Source organism: Lactuca serriola, chromosome 7, assembly GCF_051521515.1.
Source record: "Lactuca serriola cultivar US96UC23 chromosome 7, Lser_US96UC23_V15, whole genome shotgun sequence".
In the NCBI taxonomy this organism is placed as follows: Eukaryota; Viridiplantae; Streptophyta; class Magnoliopsida; order Asterales; family Asteraceae; genus Lactuca; species Lactuca serriola.
Genome location: NC_136414.1, coordinates 199,407,602 through 199,427,911, shown reverse-complemented (window position 1 = coordinate 199,427,911; position 20,310 = coordinate 199,407,602).

Genomic DNA, 20,310 nt, shown 5'->3' with positions numbered 1-20,310 from the left:
GAGCAGACACTGTCAATTAACCATTCATCTTCTTGTTCCTCCTTGCACAAAGTCTGAGAATTAAACAGTTAGTTTAGGCATCCAAACTAGTTTGGAGCCTGGAACAACATGTGAGTTTCTGAGTGATGCATGGACCGAGGTTCTAGGTACTGGTTTCGTGTCAACTTTTAAACCTAGTCCCGGATGTTTGTGCAATTTTAGAGTGTAGTGTGTTTTTGTAAAGTTACGAGATTTCTGATTTTTGCAACGACACTGACACTCATAGGTTGAGATTTTGTCTTTTGTTTTGACACCACGTTTGGTCAGGGTCTAAAGGAAGAGTTGTTTGGGTTTTTACTAGACCGAGGTTGAAAAGATCTGACATGAGTGTTGTCATTTTTCCGAAAAGTGTGTTTTGAAATAGGTCTAGCACGTATAGATCTTTGTGCCCTTTTTGTTGGATTTGGTCAAATACCCTTCCATTTGTGAAAGTTTTGATGTGACTTTAAATGTGTTGGAGTGGGTAAAATACCTTTCCATTTTGAATCATCTGCGGAATAGATTTGAAAAAAACCGTTTTGAAAAGACTTTGAACTCTTTTTAGTCGTGTCAAATGACTTAGGAATGATTGTTGAAACTGTACATTCCTTTTTGGATGTTTTCTTGATGGTAGGAGTTTTTGAAAAATACTGAGATAAAACAAATTTTTCTAGACTTTTGGACTTTTGGGATCTGACATGCCTTTTGTTTTTTGAAAACATTTTTCTATTTGTGCCTCGGGAGCGAATTTCTTCTTTGAAAGCCTTTTTAGCTAAGGATTTTGGTGAACCGCAGTCTTTGTTATTCAACTACGGTTTCCTGGAATCCTTTGAAATTTTGTGAAAACGTGGGCTTGAGTCATCAGAACTTGAGGATTCTAGGATTTGGGAACATTGACCCACTTCAAAATTTTCTATGGGTAATTCATGATAAATCGTTTGAAGAGTGGTAGAACTTTTGTTTGAAAACTGCGGTGAGGATGACTTGACTACCGCAGAGTATGTATTAGTTGGGACTTCAGTAGGACTCATGTGAGACTTTTGACTATAGTGAGGAAAACTGCGGTCTGAGGACAGAGATGGAAAGTCTCTAGAGACTTTGGTGTCGTCATCGACTACGAATGAGTTTTAAGAACTTGGGAAAGTAGTTCCACTGATAGAAGTTTGATCACATGCATGACCAGAAACCTCAGGCACAATTTCCTAAATGACACAATTGTTGCTTATATTGTGCAGTCTATCGAAGTGAGTTTTGATATCTTCGGGAAAAGTCTTGTCATTGACCGGGAAATGAAATTCTCGGTCTGGAGGGACATAAAGTCTGTCTTTGTTGAACCGGGGTGAGGAATCCATTGCGGTAGGATATCCATTGGACCAATCCCAATTGTATGTATTGTCCACGGTTCCATTATTTACTAAATTTTCAATAGCTTCACTTTCATTGAACAAATTTTCAATTAATAGATTTAAATGTATAATTTCAGTTTGAGCTAAATCTCTCTGGTTCAAATCTATCTCTAATTGGGTTTCACTCAACATTCTTGCTTCATTTTCTAATGCTAAATCTCTTTCTAACATAGCCATTTTGAGTCTTTTGTTATCTAGTCGTCCTCTTACATGGAACATCTCCTGGGACGCAATGTTCTTCTCATCTAAGTCTTTGTTATAGTCCGTAAGGACGACAACACATGTGTCATTAAGATTATTTATGTAAGGTTGACAATCATGCATGCTATAATTTAGAGTTTGAATCATGAGTTTTACTTGTTTAACGATGCTTAGAGTTCCATCCTTGGCCATGTAGCAGTAGTTTTTGTTCATCTTTGTAGACCCATCATCATCCGCTGTTGCCAACATGCAGATCTTCCCTTTGCCATTAACACTGCTGATGGCTTAATCTTCATCTCAGGATGACCAGACTTGATGGTCCCTTTTGACATGGGCTACGTATGCTCTTGCTTTCTCCTTTTCTTCCAACTCTTGAGCCATTCTAAGATAGAATGCTCTATCTTTAACTACATTGGCCCTACAATCTCTTACAAAGTGATTCTCTTTGTTGCATTCGTGACAAACTACAACATCAGTCTTGTCTTCTGAGGGAGTAATGGAGTCAGAGGTTTGAGTAGGTTGCGGTGCTTCCTTTGGTTGAGTATTGTGAGATTGCGGTGGTGGATGAGAACTTTTGGGATAATGTGAGTGATTTTTTTGTGGGTTGAAGTTACAACTGAAGGTTGGTTTGTTGAATTGTTGATTTTTGCGAAAGGAGTGAGGTGGTAGTCGATTGAATTGTTTGCTGACGAGAGCTATTGCCTTTAGAAATTCTTCTTCATCGTCATACTCTGTATCAGCTTTGTATGACTGCGGTGAAATATCATACGAGGGAGTGTAAGATTGGTTTAGTGGGGTTTGTGCTATGAGAGCAAGAGGTCCTCTGAAGTCAGCACAGTCTTTGAGGACGACGGATTCATGTGCTTGATGTTCCCCATAGAGTTTGTAGAGGGACAAGGAATGAATCTTTCTATCACCTTGGACTATCATATCGGCCGTAGTCCAATGTCTTCCCAAGCCATTAAGGAACCGAAGGTTTGTTTCATGGTTACGGCGGATAGTGCCCGCATTGGATAACTTGGTGACATTCAAGTTGAATCTTTTGAAGGAGTCTTCCAATCTTTTGCCAGAGTGAGCTTTGAAGTTGTTGAACTCATGGAGTGCAGTTGTGAGCTTCTTGTCTTGAGTTTTCTCTGAGCCTTCATACAGATTCTTGAGAACATCCCAGATCTCTTTTGCTGATTTGCAATTTATGATAATATCGAAGTTGTCAGGAGCAACTCCATAGGAAATTTCATAAAAAGCAACAACATCATTTTCCATTTTGTGAAGATCATCCTTGGTGTAAGGACTGGAACATGTGGTTCTTTTTCTATGGATCGCCATACATGTCTACCAAGTCTTCTTAAGTATCTTTCCATTCTTTGTGACCAGTGATAATATTCATTTGCAACCCGTATTGGGGCTCGATTAGAACCACCAACACTATTGGAAACATTCAGAGATAACGATTGTGCCATGTTTTGAAGTTTATTTTTTGTTTTAGAAATGAGCTTCAGTGGTATAGAAGGCTGTTAGAAAAATCAGAGTTCCGATTTTCAAAAAGCAACCCCTGTGGCTCTAATACCAATTGTTGAGAGAAAAACTTTGAGACACACTTGAACAAACGTTAGAACAAGTATATAGCGGAATAGTTAATCTCGAAGGATCTAAAAGCTCAACAATAATATTAATAGCTAGAAGTTAGAGAGTTAGTTACAGAAAAGTAAAGAAATGTAAATGACAATAATTGTTATATCAACTATACACATAAGCTCATTCATAAAGAGGAATGCATTCAAGCCAAGTTAATAAGTGAGATCAAACTTAGTGATTAAGTCACGAAGGACTTGCTCTGAAGAGAGGTTGTGATTGATTAAGAGAGTAAGAAAAGTGAATAAGTAAGAGAGAAAGAGAACTTCTGAGATGTGTATTAGAATTAGATGCGATACTTGAATACATGAGAATGAGCTCTATTTTTAGAGAATCACAAAGATAACAAATTTACAACTCGAAGAGTAGCCATGAAAGGCATACTGGACAATAGAGTGTTTTACAGAAAAGACAAAGTAATGTAAACTAGATAGATTCTGCGGTACTAGAGACTTCGGTTGATGATTGCTGATGAAGCTGCTTGACTGCGGTGGCTTGGAGGCTGCGATAGCTGAAGTTCAAGAGGGTCAATTTTTTGATTCAACACTCCCCCACTAGGGTCTCGTATGGTCACCAGCTGTCGCTCGCAGTCGATAACCGCTCCAAATCTGCTCAACTAGTCCATGCCCACGATGACTCAGACATCTCCCATAGCAATCAGGATCAAATCAATATGAAACTCCACGCCGAAGATCTTGAGTACACATCCTCAAATCACATCAGTGGCATACACTACTCTCTCGTCAGCTATGGAAACTCGCTAAGGTCGACTCAACGCCACTCAACGAACACTGATGTGCTGACTAAAGGCTAACGACACAAATGACCGACTCGCACCCGAGTCAAATAACACCAAAGCAGGTACAAAACACACAAGAAATGTACCTACGCATATCACAATATAAGCATAACATCACAAACTCAAAATAAACAAATGAAAGAATACATACCAACCAGAACACCGGGTGCTGCGCGGACCTCCTCCGTTGTCAACTGGAAGGCTCTCCGGCGAGCCATTGGTGCCTCGGCCTTCACCGGCCGACTCTCCGTAGGTCGAACAGCAACATGGACAAATCCCTGAGAAGCTCCCTGAGCTGACCCTCATAACTGTGGACACTCAGCCTTCCGGTGTCCAGTCTGGTTGCAGTGAAAGCAAACTGCAAACCCCTTGGTGCAATCCTTGTCCATGTGCCCTTCCTTACCTCACTTGTAGCAAGATCCTACTCTGCACACCCCCTCATGACTCTTGCCACACTTGCCGCAAGTGTGGCCCTTCTGGTTCCCTGATCTCGAATCGGCGGGCTTACCCTGCTTAGCAGTCGGCTGGGACTGTGTTGGTCGCCGATCCCTCCCCTGAGGCTCCACCTCCTCCCTGGCCTGAGTCTCTAGCTCAATCTCCCTCTTCCGGGCATTTGCCTGAAGCTCGGAAAATGTCCGCTATGTCGAGTTCGCCACGAACTCGCGAATGTCTCTCCTCAAAATACTAAAATATCTACTCATGCGTGCCTGCTCGGAAGACACGTGCTCAGGGCAGAACATCGCCCTCTCATGAAACATCTTGGTGATCACTGTAACAAACTCGGTACCCTGCTTGAGGGCCAGAAACTCCTGGGCCAAACATTCCCTTTACACCGGGGGAACGTACTCATCTCAAAACATAGTGGTTAACCTCTCCCAGGTCACCGCAACAAGCTCTGCAGAAGTTAAGTGTGCTGTCAGAAACTTCTACCAGTCCTTCGCTCCCAAGAGAAGCTGGTTCAAAGCAAACCGTACCCTCAAATGCTTCGGATATGAGCATGTGTAGAAGCACCCCTCAATGTCAGAGACCCACCTCATTACGACTATTAGATCCTGAGTCCCATCAAACTCTGGTGGCTTCGTGTTGCTGAACTCCCGGTACAGCAACGCGTCACCCCCTGCGGCCTGGCAGCAACAACAGCTGTTGTGGATGCAGCAACAGTAGCATAAGTAAGAGCAGCATACCGCTCATCAAAAGTCTCAATCAGTGTGGTATTGATAGACCCGAACGTCTCTGGAATCTCAGCACGAATGGCCGCAACCACCTCATCATGAATCATCTGGCGGGGCTGCTCATCGCTCACACCCCCTCGCTAGTCCCTGACCTGTGGCGTGTCCCAACCATGATGTCTCTCTGAAATACAACACAAGATATCAGAGACTCACTCGAGTGTACACACACTCGATGTCCCGTTCCTACTTGATTTCTGGTACCCTAAGGTGTAACAACATAAATTTCAAAACAATTTTTTTTTTAATTTTTCAACAACCAAATTCGTATAAAAACATTCTCCAATATTTCTAATATTAGTTTTTGAAACATAGCATATCCCAAAGATCATAAAATCAAACTCTCTCTCTCTCGAGTGTACGAATCACGCCGGCACCTTCCCACGACCCTCGCTAGTACCTGAAACACATAACCCAACAACTGTAAGCATAAATGCTTAGTGAGTTCCTCAAAATACCGCATACAACACATACACCACTCGAGGCTAATATACGACCCTCTGGTCGATGTGTCTCAGCGGGAACCTCCAGTCCCATAGCTCGTTGGACCCTCCGGTCCGGTCTATATCATCATACAACATACATATATCACATAGCACATAATCTCATACATAACACATAAGACCCTCTAGTCATCGCATAATACCACTCTAGATAACGTATAGTGAGAAGACTCACCTCAGATGTCTCGGTAAGTCTCTGACTCGGTAGAAATGTGATCTAGCCTCCGCCTAATCACACAAAGTAAATACTCTCATAAATACAACTATACTCAACCCTAAAAGTCAACAAAAGTCAACGGTCAACTTTGACCTGACTCGTCGAGTGCACTTGGGTGACTCGGCGAGTCTACACGTGTCCACTGACTCTCTTAGTCCTTCTCTTGGCACGTCGAGTACTTCCCCTGACTCGAAGAGTCACACCTAGCATGAATCGCGGGGGCCACCCTGACTTAACTCGCCGAGTCTCAAGAACAACTCGGCGAGTTCCGCCTTGAACTCCAGTCCCCCTAACTCTCCCTGACTCACCGAGTTATTCCCCAACTCGGCAAGTGTACTCACTGACTGATTTACGAGAAACCCTCATCCTACTCGCCGAGTTTGTTCTTCGGATACGGCGAGTTCATGCCATGCACAAACTCCATAGGCCTCCTGAGGTCAGATCTGTTCCTTAAATTCATAGATTTGGCCTTCCCAAGCATGATAATCACGTAAAGTTCAGACCTTGACACTTATATAACATCTAAAAGGTCTAACATGGTGATTTAGCCCCAACAATTACATCCCAAGCTCATGGCTCCCAAAATGACTCATAAAGCTCCAAGGGTTAAAGTCTCTGGACCTCCTTGGGTCCATATCCAAAACATAGACTTGAGAAGGGACCAAATGCTCCACTTATCCAACCTCTAAAAGGGTTAGAAAACCCTAACACTAAGAATTAGCACCAAAACTGAAGAAGGTCCGAGCAAAATACCTCAATATGATCTCTATGAACTTAAAAGTCACCAAAATCGCACCTCCTTCAGCCTCCTCTTGCCTTGGTCACCTCCTTCTTGCAAATACACCAACAAAAGGATCAAGAATGGCCTCTCCTTCCTCACAAACACTCTAGATCTTTTAGGGTTTCTCTCTGGGGTTTGGTAGCCGCAAATGACAGCCTAAAGGGCCTTTAAATATGTCCCAAACCCAGGAAATTAGGGTTTCATTAAACAGCGTGGACTCGCTGAGTCCACTCATGAACTCGCCGAGTTCGGTTGTGAACCCGGATACGAATCTGCGACCATACTCGGCGAGTTTAAACACCAACTCGCCGAGTCTCCTCACAACTTCCAAAAATAAAAGAATGAAATATTATACCTGGGAATCTAGATGTTACAGTTCTCCCCTACTAGAATTAGACTTCGCCCTCGAAGTCTCACTCTGCAAACAACTCTGGATGCTGCTCCCGCATCTCACGCTCCGGCTCCCAGGTCAACTCTGACTCTTTCCGATGCTTCCACTGGACCTGCACCAGAGGCACCTCCTTGTTCCTCAAAACCTTGATCTTCTGATCCCTAATCACCACCGGTCTCTCAACATAATTCAGATTCACATCCACCTGTATATCTTCTAATGGCACCACTGCCGACTCGTCGGCTATACACTTTCACAGCTCCGAGACGTGGAAAGTGTCATGAATCTGCCCCAAAACTGCTGGTAACTCCAAACGACAGGCTACCCTGCCTACCCTCGCGATCACCCTGAAAGGACCAATATATCGAATCACTCCTTTCCAAGGAGAGACCTTCAGGAGCACGAAGTCGCCGACCTGAAACTCGAGCTCGGACCGGCGTCTGTCCGCATAACTCTTCTGATGACTCTGAGCGGTCAACAACGTCTGTCTGACCTGCTGGATCTGCTCTGTCGTCTGAAGCACAAACTCGATACTACCCATCACACGCTGCCCTACGTCTCCCCAACAAATAGGGGCCCGACACCTCCTCCCATACAATAGCTGAAAGGGCAGCATGCCAATGCTCGAATGATGGTTGTTGTTGTAAGAAAACTCTGCCAAGGGTAACTACGTGTCCCAACTCCTGCCGAAATCCAACACACATGCTCGGAGCATGTCCTCGAGCGTCTGAATCGTCCGCTCACTCTGCCCGTCAGTCTGTGGGTGGTATGTGGTACTAAAATGCAGTTTCGTACCCAATTCCTCATGAAACCTCTTCCAGAATCTGGAAGTGAAACGTACATCTCGATCTGAGACAATCGAGATCGGCACTCCATGCCGCGATACCACCTCTCTCACGTACATCTCTGCCAACCTCTCCGCGAAAGAGCTCTCACTGATGGCCAGGAAGTGAGCACTCTTCGTCAACCTGTCTACAATCACCCAAATTGCATTGAAACCCCTCGCGGTCCTTGGCAATTTGGTGATGAAATCCATGGTAATCTGTTCCCATTTCCACTCGGGAATCTCTAATGGCTGCAGCATACCATGTGGACGCTGGTGCTCGGCCTTAACCCTGCGACAGGTCAAGCATCTCTCTACAAACCATGCGACATCCCTCTTCATACAGGGCCACCAATATTCCTTTTTTAGGTATAAATACATCTTAGTGGCCCCGGGATGGATCGAGAATTTCGAACGATGAGCCTCTTCCATAAAAATGGTATGCGTTCCGCCCACGGACGGTACCCATATCCGACCCTGAAATGTCATAAGCCCCCGGCTATCGGTAACAAATTTTGATACCAGCCCGACAACTCGCTCTCTCTTCTGGCTTTCTGGCCTCACAGCCTCATCCTGGGCCCCACGAATAGCATCCAACACCGGGATCGTCACTGTTAATCTCAAACAAACATCTCGCATTGGGGCGCCCTCCGCCCTACGGCTCAGTGCATCGGCTACAACATTAGCCTTGCCCGGGTGGTACAGGATCTCACAATCATAATCCTTGACCACATCCAACCACCTCCTCTGGTGCATATTCAGGTTGGGTTGATCCTTCAAATACTTCAAGATCTTGTGGTCCGTGTATATCGTACACTGAACCCCATATAGATAATGTCGCCAGATCTTGAGGGCGAACACTACCGCTCCCAGTTCCAAATCATGAGTGGGATACCTCGACTCATGAGGCTTAAGTTGCCTCGATGCATATGCTATCACATGTCCCCTCTGCATAAGCACCACTCCCAATCCGGATATCGATGCATCACAATATACCACAAAATCCTCCATCCCTTCCGGAAGGGCTAATACTGGGGCTTCACATAATTTCTGGCGAAGTGTCTCGAACGAGGTCTGCTGCTCTGGGCCCCAAGAAAATGCAACACCCATCCGGGTCAACTTGGTGAGTGGCACGGCGATCTTGGAGAAATCCTGAATAAATCTCCGATAATAGCCAGGCAAACCCAGAAAGCTCCTGATCTCGGTGGGTGATCTCGACACCTCCCACCTCATGACTGCCTCGATCATGGCCGGATCGACCAATATCCCATTCTAGTTAACAAGATGCCCCAAAAACTGAACCTCTCGTAGCCATAACTCACATTTGGAGAACTTGGCATAAAGCCTCTCCGATCTCAGAACTCTGAGGATCTCCCTCAAATGCTCCTCATGTTGCTCTCTGGATCTCGAATACACCAATATGTCTTCGATGAACACGATCACTGAGCAATTAACATAAGACAGTAACATTACTCATAAATAATACTCCTTTTATTTAATCATCAAATGTTAATTACATTTATCTATTACACGTTTCTAATACTATCTAATCTATGCTAATATCATCCTTCAGCCCAATACTCCTAGCATGCTGCAAGTGCTTAACCCTACTCAGTCCCTTTGTAAGCGGATCTGCTGGGTTATCTTCCGATGATATCCTGTTCACTACGAGTTGTCCTTCTTCTACACGATGTCTAATAAAGTGATATTTTCTGTCAATATGTCTAGATCTACGATGATCCCTCGGTTCCTTGGTCAAGGCAACCGCTCCTTCATTATCACAGAAAATCTCCATGGGCTCCTTTATGGCGGGTACAACTCCAAGATCATCGATGAAGTTCTTCAACCATATCGCCTCCTTCGACGATTCGCTCGCTGCAATGTACTCTGATTCGCACGTTGAATCAGCTACGGTTTCTTGTTTGGAACTTTTCCAAGTCACTGCTCCTCCATTCAGGGTAAAGACCCAGCCCGACTGCGAACGGTAGTTGTCCCTATCGGTCTGAAAGATGGCGTCACTATACCCTCGCACCTTCAAGTCATCACTCCCTCCAAGGACTAAGAACCGTTCCTTCATTCTCTGAAGGTAGTTAAGGATATTCTTAACCGCAACCCAATGAGCTCTGTCAGGGTTCCCTTGATATCTGCTAACCATGCTCAAAGCAAAGGCTACTTCAGGGCGAGTACAATTCATAGCATACATGATTGAGCCAACTGCGGAAGCATATGGTACTCGGCTCATTTCTGCTATTTCAGCTTCGGTACTCGGACTTTGAGTCTTACTCAACTTGGCATTACTTTGTATCGGTAATTCTCCCTTCTTCGAGTTTTCCATACTAAAACGTTTTAGTACCTTCTCTAAGTAAGTGTTCTGACTAAGTCCTATTAGTCTCTTACTTCTTTCTCTTACTATCCTTATTCCCAAAATGTAAGAAGCCTCTCCGAGGTCCTTCATAGCGAAGCACTTCTCGAGCGAGGACTTAATTTCCTGCAGAGTCGGGATGTCGTTTCCTATGAGTAATATGTCATCGACATATAGAACGAGAAAGCTAACTATGCTCCCACTGGCTTTGACATATACACATGATTCATCTTCGCTTCCTACAAATCCAAACTCTTTGACTTTCTCATCCAAGCAAAGATTCCATCTGCGAGATGCTTGCTTAAGTCCATAAATAGACTTCTCAATCTTACACACTCTATTCGGATGGTTCGGATCCACAAACCCCTCTGGCTGAGCCATGTAAACATCCTCAGCCAACTTTCCGTTAAGGAAAGCGGTCTTGACATCCATTTGCCAAATCTCATAATCATGAAATGCGGCAATAGCTAGCATCACTCTCATAGATTTTATCTTCGCAACTGGTGAGAAGGTCTCGTCATAGTCAACTCTGGGAGTTTGAGTAAAGCCCTTCGCGACCAATTGCGCTTTATATGTGTGTACGTTTCCATCCACTTCGGTCTTCTTCTTGAATATCCATTTGCACCCAACGTTCTTACGTCCGGGCACATTATCAACCAAATTCCAAACTTGGTTATCATACATGGATTGGATCTCGCTATCCATTGCCTCTTTCCATTTCGCAGACTCCGGGCATGCCATGGCTTCCTTATAACTATTAGGTTCATCAAGGTTTATTAGTGTACCATCACTAATATATGTGTCCCCTTTGGTAGTAATATGAAAACCATAAAACTGGGGTTGAACTCTAACTCTTTCGGAACGTCTAAGAGGTAAGGACTCATCAATCGGTTCAACCGGAGTTTCCTCCTCGGGTTGAGTGCCAGCGGTAGAGGTTCCTTCATCTATCGACTCTTGAATCTCTTCAAGCTCGATTTGCCTCCCAATGTCTCCTTGGCTTATGAGTTCTCGCTCTCGGAAAACTCCTCTCTTCGCAACAAAGACAACATTGTCCTTCAGTCTATAGAAGAGATATCCAAAGGATTTCTGCGGGTAGCCAAGGAAAATACATCGCTCACTATGAGTTTCGAGCTTGTCGTGAGTATCTCGTCTTAAGAAAGCCTCGCAACCCCAAACCTTGATATGTGCCACCGAGGGAGCTTTCCCTGTCCACATCTCGTGAGGTGTTTTGGCAACCTTCTTAGTAGGGACTCGGTTAAGGATATGGGCGGCAATCTCTGAGGCATACCCCCAAAAAAAGATTGATAGTGAAGCACGACTCATCATAGAGCGAACCATATCCAATAAGGTTCGATTACGCCTTTCTGCCACACCATTCAACTGCGGTGTCCTAGGAGGCGTCAATTGCGAAACTATTCCACACTCCTTGAGTTAATCGTGGAATTCAAGACTTAGGTACTCTCCTCCTCGATCGGATCGAAGCATCTTGATTTTCCTGCCCAATTGATTCTCCATTTTATTCTTGAACTCTTTGAACTTTTCAAATATTTCAGACTTTTGCTTGATTAAATAGATATATACCCATATCTACTATAGTCATCAGTAAAAGTCACATAGAAGCGGTTCCCATCCTTCGTGGTTAATCTAAACGGCCCACATACATTGGTATGTATTAGGTCCAATAGACCCTCACCCGTTTCACACGTACCCGTGAAGGGCGACTTAGTCATCTTTCCAAGTAAACAAGACTCGCATGTGTCATCTTCCCTAAGGTCAAATGACTCCAACACTCCATCCTTTTGGAGTTGGGCTATGCGCTTCTTATTGACATGTCCAAGACGACAATGCCACAAGGATGATCTATCCATACTATTGAAAGAATCTATGTTCAAAACATCATTTCGTAAGTTATCAACAATCATAACAATTTCATATATTCCATTACATGGTATAGCTTCAAAATAAAAGACACCATTTAGATAAGACATAGAACCATTCTCATTATTAAAAGAATCTCTAAAACCTTGTCTAAACAAACCATGAAATGAAATGATGTTTCTAGCCATTTCTGGCGAATACCAACAATTGTTCAAATCTAAACTTAAACCATTCCTAAGCACTAAAGAATACACTCCAGTCATGGTCACAGGGGACGATCTTCTGTTCCCCATGATTAGATTAATCCTTCAATGCTCCACATCCCTATTTCTTCTTAGTCCCTGCACATTAAAACAAATGTGGTAACCACAACAGGTATCAAGAACCCAAGAAATAGCATGAGATGAATCGTTAGATTTAATTGTGTATATACCTGTGAAAGACGGCTTGATCTTTCCTTCCTTGATGGCTTGCAGGTACTCTGGGCAACTTCTCTTCCAATGTCCTATCTTGTGATAGTGGTGGCACTCTGCCTCCTTTGGGTTAGGGCAGGGTTTAGCAGTATCAACTTTGGTCCCACTAGAAGAGGCACCATCTCGGGCTTTAACCTTGCGATAGTTATTAGACGAAGCCTTCCTCTTCTTTCCCTTTCCTTGTCCAGTAGCCAAGACAGGAGCAGCGGGTCGATTGGGAGTTGGTGCAACAGACTTGTCCTTAAAGTTTCTCTCAGCGACCCTCAAGAGACCTTGGAGTTTGCTTAGGGTGACCTCCACTTTGTTCATGTGGTAGGTCATCCTAAATTGATTGTAGCTTGGAGGCAAAGAGTGAAGCACCATGTCGATCGCCAAGTCTTCCCCAAAGTCAACATTCAACTCGCGAAGACGGTCGACATACCTTTGCATCTTTTGCAGGTGCACGGTAAGAGACTCTCCATGACCCATCTTAGTGGAAACCATGTTAGTGAAAATCTCATAACGCTCTTGTCTCGCGTTTTGGTGGTATCTCTCCAATAAGTCTTGATCATCTCATACAGGTTCATGTCCTCATAGGACTTTTGGAATTTGGAGTTCATAGTGGCTATCATGATCCAATGTACCTTCGTTGAATCGCGCTCATGATTTTCAAAAGCGGTCATTTCAGCTGGAGTAGCGATTTTAGGGTTGATTTTCTCGAGCTTCTCATCGAGGACATAATCCTTATCCTCATAGCGAGCAATTGTGCGAATGTATCTTATCCATTCGCTAAAGTTCGTCCCATCGAAGGTGACCTTTTGACAAAGGCTCATCAATGTGAATGAACTAGCAGCAGCGTTGTTTGCGTTCGACATCTACAATTAGAAAGGACAAAGATAGATTAGAATATGAATCCCTAATTATCACCCAATAAGAAAATTAGGGCTAGGATCCAACAACAATATTTACATATTAGAAAAGGGATGCCGTAATCTAACATGCAAACAATTTGAAGGTAAGTGAATGACGATTCACTAATTCTCCACCATGAAAACCTAACTTTAAGATCTAAATGAATTTGAGAATTCCTAGGTTTAGATGAGATTCATTGAAACATTTCAATGGCATGTTTAAATCTCGATATGCCCCTCTTGTTTGTGACTGGGATACCGAGGATCACAAAGCGGGTGTGAATTACCATGCAAATTCACATGGTGCCTTCATTGTAACAATCACCCATTCAATGTGCCGGTAAACCACACACGCTCCATCGAACTATGATAAACAATGAATCACCCTTTGCCACCTTCGCTTAGAACCAATTAGTGTGCCGGTAAACCACACACGCTCCACTAACTTCTTAGCAAGGTGCAAAGTGTAATTTCATGGGATTGCATCAATTCACTTCTCCTAAAGTAACTAAGATTGGGAATTTTTTGAAAAACATGTAGTTACTTCATATTATACTTTTAATGAGAGGACGAGGTTGCCCTATCCTACCCGTTCGGCTAACGACCCTCCACCGATCAAGCAGGCGGTGGGTGTGAGTGTACACCCATTAAGCGCCATTTTATAGGCCGCAACCTTATACCCACCTTATAGATCGGCTTCGTGAATGAGGCCTACTAACGGTAAGACTAGCATTTTAGTTATACATATATATATATATATATATATATATATATATATATATTAATCTTGTAATATTATATTAGTATAGGGTTGTATTTTAGACTTGTAAAATTCTAGGGTTTGAAATTTAAATTGTCTAAATTAAAACTTTTAATCACAAAACATAAATTTCAAAAATTGAGGACAAGTTTTAAACATTTAAAACATGGAGGATCAAATAACAAACAATCTTAATTAACAATTAATTCCATAATTATCCATATTTGATTTATTTAAGATTTCTTGCATAATAATTTACCAATTTAATCAAAACAATTAATTAATTATCACATAAGGAAATTAAATATTTTATTAATTGATAAATCTCTTTAATTAGATCAAGATTATAGTCATATATATCAAAAAATTGGATTAGGGTTGATCTAATAGGAGAAAGGCAAGTTTCCATAAGATAAATATCAAAAAACCCCGAATTTGGCCCTTCCTGACGCTCGGACTCGCCGAGTGCACCATGGGACTCGCCGAGTCCACAATGGGACTCGCCGAATCCATGACTTAGAAACACAAAATTTGAATTTTGCAGGTAAGATTCAACCAAACAAGCAACAATTTAATAGAAACCAATATAGGCTTTGATACCACTGATAGGTTTTGGCCATATGAACATTCCTATGTGCACATGCAAACCCTAATGCTTGCATCTAGGTTTCTCTAATTAAACATGCTTTGAATCCAAGACTTCTAATGACTAATTAGGTATAAGAACAATACAAAATCAGATCTAGAAGTTTACCTTTGAATCTTTTGTTTGATCTTGTTGTCTTGGAGCTCTAGAGTCACAATTGTCACTCCTCTAATGGCTTACAAACACCAACTAGCAAGGAGGATGATTTGAGAGAGAGGAGAGGGATTAGTAATCAGCCAGGGTTTCTTTGCTTTTGCAGAGATGCCGATTTCCCTTGCTCTAGGGGTCTATTTATACTTGTAAGGCTCCTAGGGTTTCACCCTTAAACCCTAGTTGGATAATCTTTCCTTAAAGCAATCCAAATCCTTTCCAATGATAAGCCTTGGACGAATTTGAGGCTATCCCAAGCCCTAGAACTCATGCAACCTCTATCCAAGAAGGATTTACAACCCAAAGTGTAACTATCAAACAATTGACAATTTATACCCTCTTATTTAATTAATCTCTTTATGTCACCAAATTAATACTAATTAATCTATGACTTATATTAATCAAATAACAATATTATTATTCCTTATATTATTCTCATAATATATTAATAATATTTATTCTCTCATAATAAATCATCCTGTCAAGTTGCTATAGTGAAGGCAACCCAAAAGGACCATGCATATTAGGGTCAAATACTTGGCTAATATAGTTGCAGCCTTAGACACTATTCCAACAGTATTTTCCCTTGGCAAAATTTTCTTACAACAACATCTATCATTCGAGCATTGGCATGCCACCCTTTGAGCTATTGTATGGGAGGAGGTGTCGGACCCCTATTTGCTGGGGAGAAGTAGGGCAGCGTCTGATGGGTAGTACCGAGATTGTGCTTCAGACGACAGAGCAGACCCAATAGGTTAGACAGAGGTTGTTGACCGCTCAGAGTCGTCAGAAGAGTTATGCGGACAGACCCCGGTCCGAGCTCGAGTTTCAGGTCAGCGACTTCGTGCTCTGGAAGGTCTCTCCTTGGAAAGGAGTGATTCGATTCAGGAAGAGGGGCAAGTTGGGGCCCCGATATATTGGTCCTTTCAGGGTGATCGCGAGGGTAGGTAAGGTAGCCTACCATTTGGAGTTACCAGCAGAGTTGGGTCAGATTCATGACAATTTCCACGTGTCGCAGCTGCGAAAGTGTATAGCCGACGAGTCGGCAATGGTGCCACTAGAAGATATTCAGGTGGATGCGAGCCTGAATTATGTTGAGAGACCGGTGGCGATTAGGCATCAGAAGATCAAGGTTTTGAGGAACAAGGAGGTGCCTCTGGTTTAGGTCCAGTGGCAGCATCGAAAAGGGTCAGAGTTGACTTCAAAGCCGGAGCGTGAGATGCGGGAGCAACATCCAGAGTTGTTTGCAGAGTGAGACTTCGAGGGTGAAGTCTGATTTTAGTGAGGGAGAATTGTAACATCTGGATTTTCAGGTATTATATTTTATTCTTTATTTTTGGAAGTTGTGAGGAGACTCGGCGAGTTGGTGTTTAAACTCGCCGAGTATGGTCGCGGATTCGTATCCGAGTTCACAGCTGGACTCGGCGACTCCATGTTGTTTAATGAAACCCTAATTTCCAGGGTTTGAGACCTATTTAAAGGCCGTTAGGTTTGTCATTTGCGGGCACCAAACCCCAGAGAGAAACCCTAAGAGATCTAGAGCGTTTGTGAGGAAGGAGAGGCCATTTATGATCCTTTTGTTGGTGTTTTTGCAAGAGGGACGTAACCAAGGCAAAAGAAGGCTGAAGGAGGTGCGATTTGGTGATTTATAAGTTCTTAGAGACCATATTGAGGTATTTTGCTCGGACCTTCTTCAGTTTTGGTGTTGATTCTTAGTGTTAAGGTTTTCTAACCCTTTTAGTGGTTGGATAAGTGGAGCATTTGGTCCCTTCTCGAGTCTATGTCTCGGATCTGGACCCAAAGAGGTCCAGAGACCTTAACCCTTGGAGCTTTATGAGTCATTTTGGGACCCATGAGCTTGGGATGTCATTTTTGGGGCTAAATCACCAAGTTAGACCATTCAGATGTTATATAAGTATCAAGGTCTGAACTTTACGTGATTGTCATGCTTGGGAAGGCCAGATCTATGAATGTATGGAAAAGATATGGCCTCAGGAGGCCTATGGAGTTTGTGCATGGAATGAACACGGCGAGTAGGATGAGGGTTTCCTGTAAATCACTCAGTGAGTAGACTTCCCGAGTTGGGGAATAACTCGGTGAGTCAGGGAGAGTTAGGGGGACTGGAATTCAAGGCGGAACTCGCCGAGTTGTTCTTGAGACTCGGCGAGTTGAGTCGGGGTGGCCCTGCGATTCATGCTAGGTGTGACTCGTCGAGTCAGGGGAAGTACTCGACGTGCCAAGAGAGGGACTAAGAGAGTCAGTGGACACGTGTAGACTCGCCGAGTCACCCAAGTGCACCCGACGAGTCGGGTCAATGTTTGACCGTTGACTTTTGTTGACTTTTAGGGTTGAATATAGTGGTATTTATGAGAGTATTTACTTTATGTGATTAGGCGGAGGCTAGATCACATTTCTACCTAGTCAGTGACTTACCGAGACACCTGAGGTGAGTCTTCTCACTATACGTTACCTAGATTGGTATTATGTGTGGACCAGAGGGTCTTATGTGTTATGCATGAGATTATGTGCTATGTGTTATATGCATGTTGTATGATGTTATAGACCGCACTGAAGGGTCCAACGATACAGACCGGGCCGGAGGGCCCAGCGAGCTATGATACTGGAGGGTCCCGCTGAGACACATCGACCGGAGGGTCGTATTATAGCCTCAAGTGGCGTATGTGTTGTATGCGGTATTTTGGGGAACTCACTAAGCATTTATGCTTACAGTTGTTGTGTAATTTTTTTCAAGTACCAGTGATGAGCGCGGGAAGGCGCCGACATGATTCGTACAGACGCACATTGGAGTTTATATATTCTGATCTTGGGGTTTTGTATTGATACAATGTGGATACAATTTTTTTAAAATGATTGTGAATGATATTTTATGGTTTTTCAAAAGTGAAAAATTATTCAAATTTTACGGTGTTACACCTCTTGCCTTGGTCACCTCCTTCTTGCAAATACACCAACAAAAGGATCAAGAATGGCCTCTCCTTTCTCACAAATGCTCTAGATCTCTTAGGGTTTCTCTATGGGGTTTGGTAGCAGCAAATGACTGCCTAAAGGGCCTTTAAATAGGTCCCAAACCCAGGAAATTAGGGTTTCATTAAATAGCATGGACTCGCCGAGTCCACTCATGAACTCGCTAAGTCCAGCTGTGAACCCAAATACGAATTCACGACCATACTCGGCGAGTTTAGACACCAACTCGCCGAGTCTCCTCCCAACATCCAAAAATACAAGAATAAAATATTATACCTGGGAATCCGGATATTATAGATGGAAGTTGAATTTGTTGCACCTCGGAAGATTTCTAGTATAAGTTTTTGCTGGTAAGGGGTTTGCAGGGACAACAGGGGTTACTGTGGCAGCATTGGTTGCCACAAGTTGTTGACTCTTTGAGGATTCTTGCGAAGCCCTCTTTTTCTCTTGTACCATCCCTTCTTATTGATGTTGTCGTTGTTTCCCTTTTGTGGCTGGGGTGTAGGGATTGTTGGGTTCTGGTGTTTCCCGTGATCTATAAGAGATTGTGCCAGCTCCTTGGTGCTGTCAAAAGTGACAGGTTTGGATGCTAACACACTTGACTGGATTTGGGGCGACCGTCCCTAGATGTATCTCTCTATTTTCTTGCTCTTGAGAGCAACCATATTAGGGCATAAAATTTCCAGATCACATAATCTATTCGTATAGGTTGATATGTCGGAACCGACCATTTCTAGACCCCAGAGTTCCTATTCGAGTTTTTGTATTTCCACTCGAGGACAATACTCTCTCATCAGCATATTTTTCAAGTTTTCCTAGCAGATAGAATTTGCCACCACAATAGTCAGAGACTTAACATGGCCATTCCACCAGGTTAGTGCTCTGTCAGAAAAGGTATAAGTAGCGAACTTGACCTTGTTGCCCTCCGGGAAGGCGCATATTTCAAAGACCGCTTCTGTCTTTTCAATCCATTGCCTGAAGACCATAACCCCACCAGTTCCATTGAATTTTGGGGTTTAGCATTTGTCAAGTCCTTGTAGGCACATTCCCTGGCATGCCCATGGCTCTCGCCGTGGTTGGAAGGATGCACACCTGTTCCCGATCCACTAAGGGCAGGAGTATTGATGGCTGACACAGCAGCTGCTACGGCTGCTGTGAAGGCTGCCTGGAACATAGTGGCATCGAAATGAGGAGGTGGTTGAAGAGGTTGAGGTGGTGGAAGAGGTGGTGGTATCGACATTTTGTTATTAGGGTTACGCCTTGGGTTTCTGCGTGGCGGCATATTTTAACTATACGTTTAAAAAGATGGCAACATTGATAAAAATAAATGAATACTGAGAGTGACTCATGGACTAACTCTCCATAGTCCAATAACACAATGAATAGTATGTTTTAATGAAGATGATAACATTTGGATAATAATTTCCATATGATTAGATATTTGTCAATAATACTGGAATTACAGATGTAACAAGTTTGGGAAAAGTGTCCTAGAAGTAGGCCTTACATCAACCAAGATAGGAGAATTTTGACAGAACTATGACTAGATCAAGACCTAACGGGTCTAAGATTTACAAGGATAGGAAATTAGACCAAAGTTTTTACATAAACTAGGTTATATCCAAAAGATGAGTAGATGAGATTCTATCGGTGACGAGAACTGCTAGCATGAGTTCTTGATCCCGATAGTAGGCATTATATGTCCCTTATATGCCTGTCAACTCTCATTTGTTGAGCTCGAAGTTCCCTAACTCAGCTTAGGTTTCAGTAAGTTCTCTTGCAGAGCTGCATTGCGGACCAAAGTCCTTTCATGAGCAGACTCTAGTTGGCGAATGTGGACTGTGTTAACGCTAGAGTTGGCGTCAATCTCCAAGACTCGATTGATAGTTGATTGACCCAATATCGTGTTCTGAGAATTCCTATGAACCATGATGCATAGGAAACTGTCAGCAGAACCTTCCTCAGTGAGGTTGTAGAAGCTTTTGTATCCATTGTAAGGGATAGGTTGACCCTGTTCCTGACTCCACCTATTCAAGTTAGTGGCCCATAGAGGTGTGGGTCCTTGAAATGTAGGACGGGGGTTCAGTTTTGGGTTTTGAGCAGCTGGAGGTAGGTTGTTGACTTCAGGCTCTGAGTCAGAACTATTAGAAAAACTCTCAGCATGGT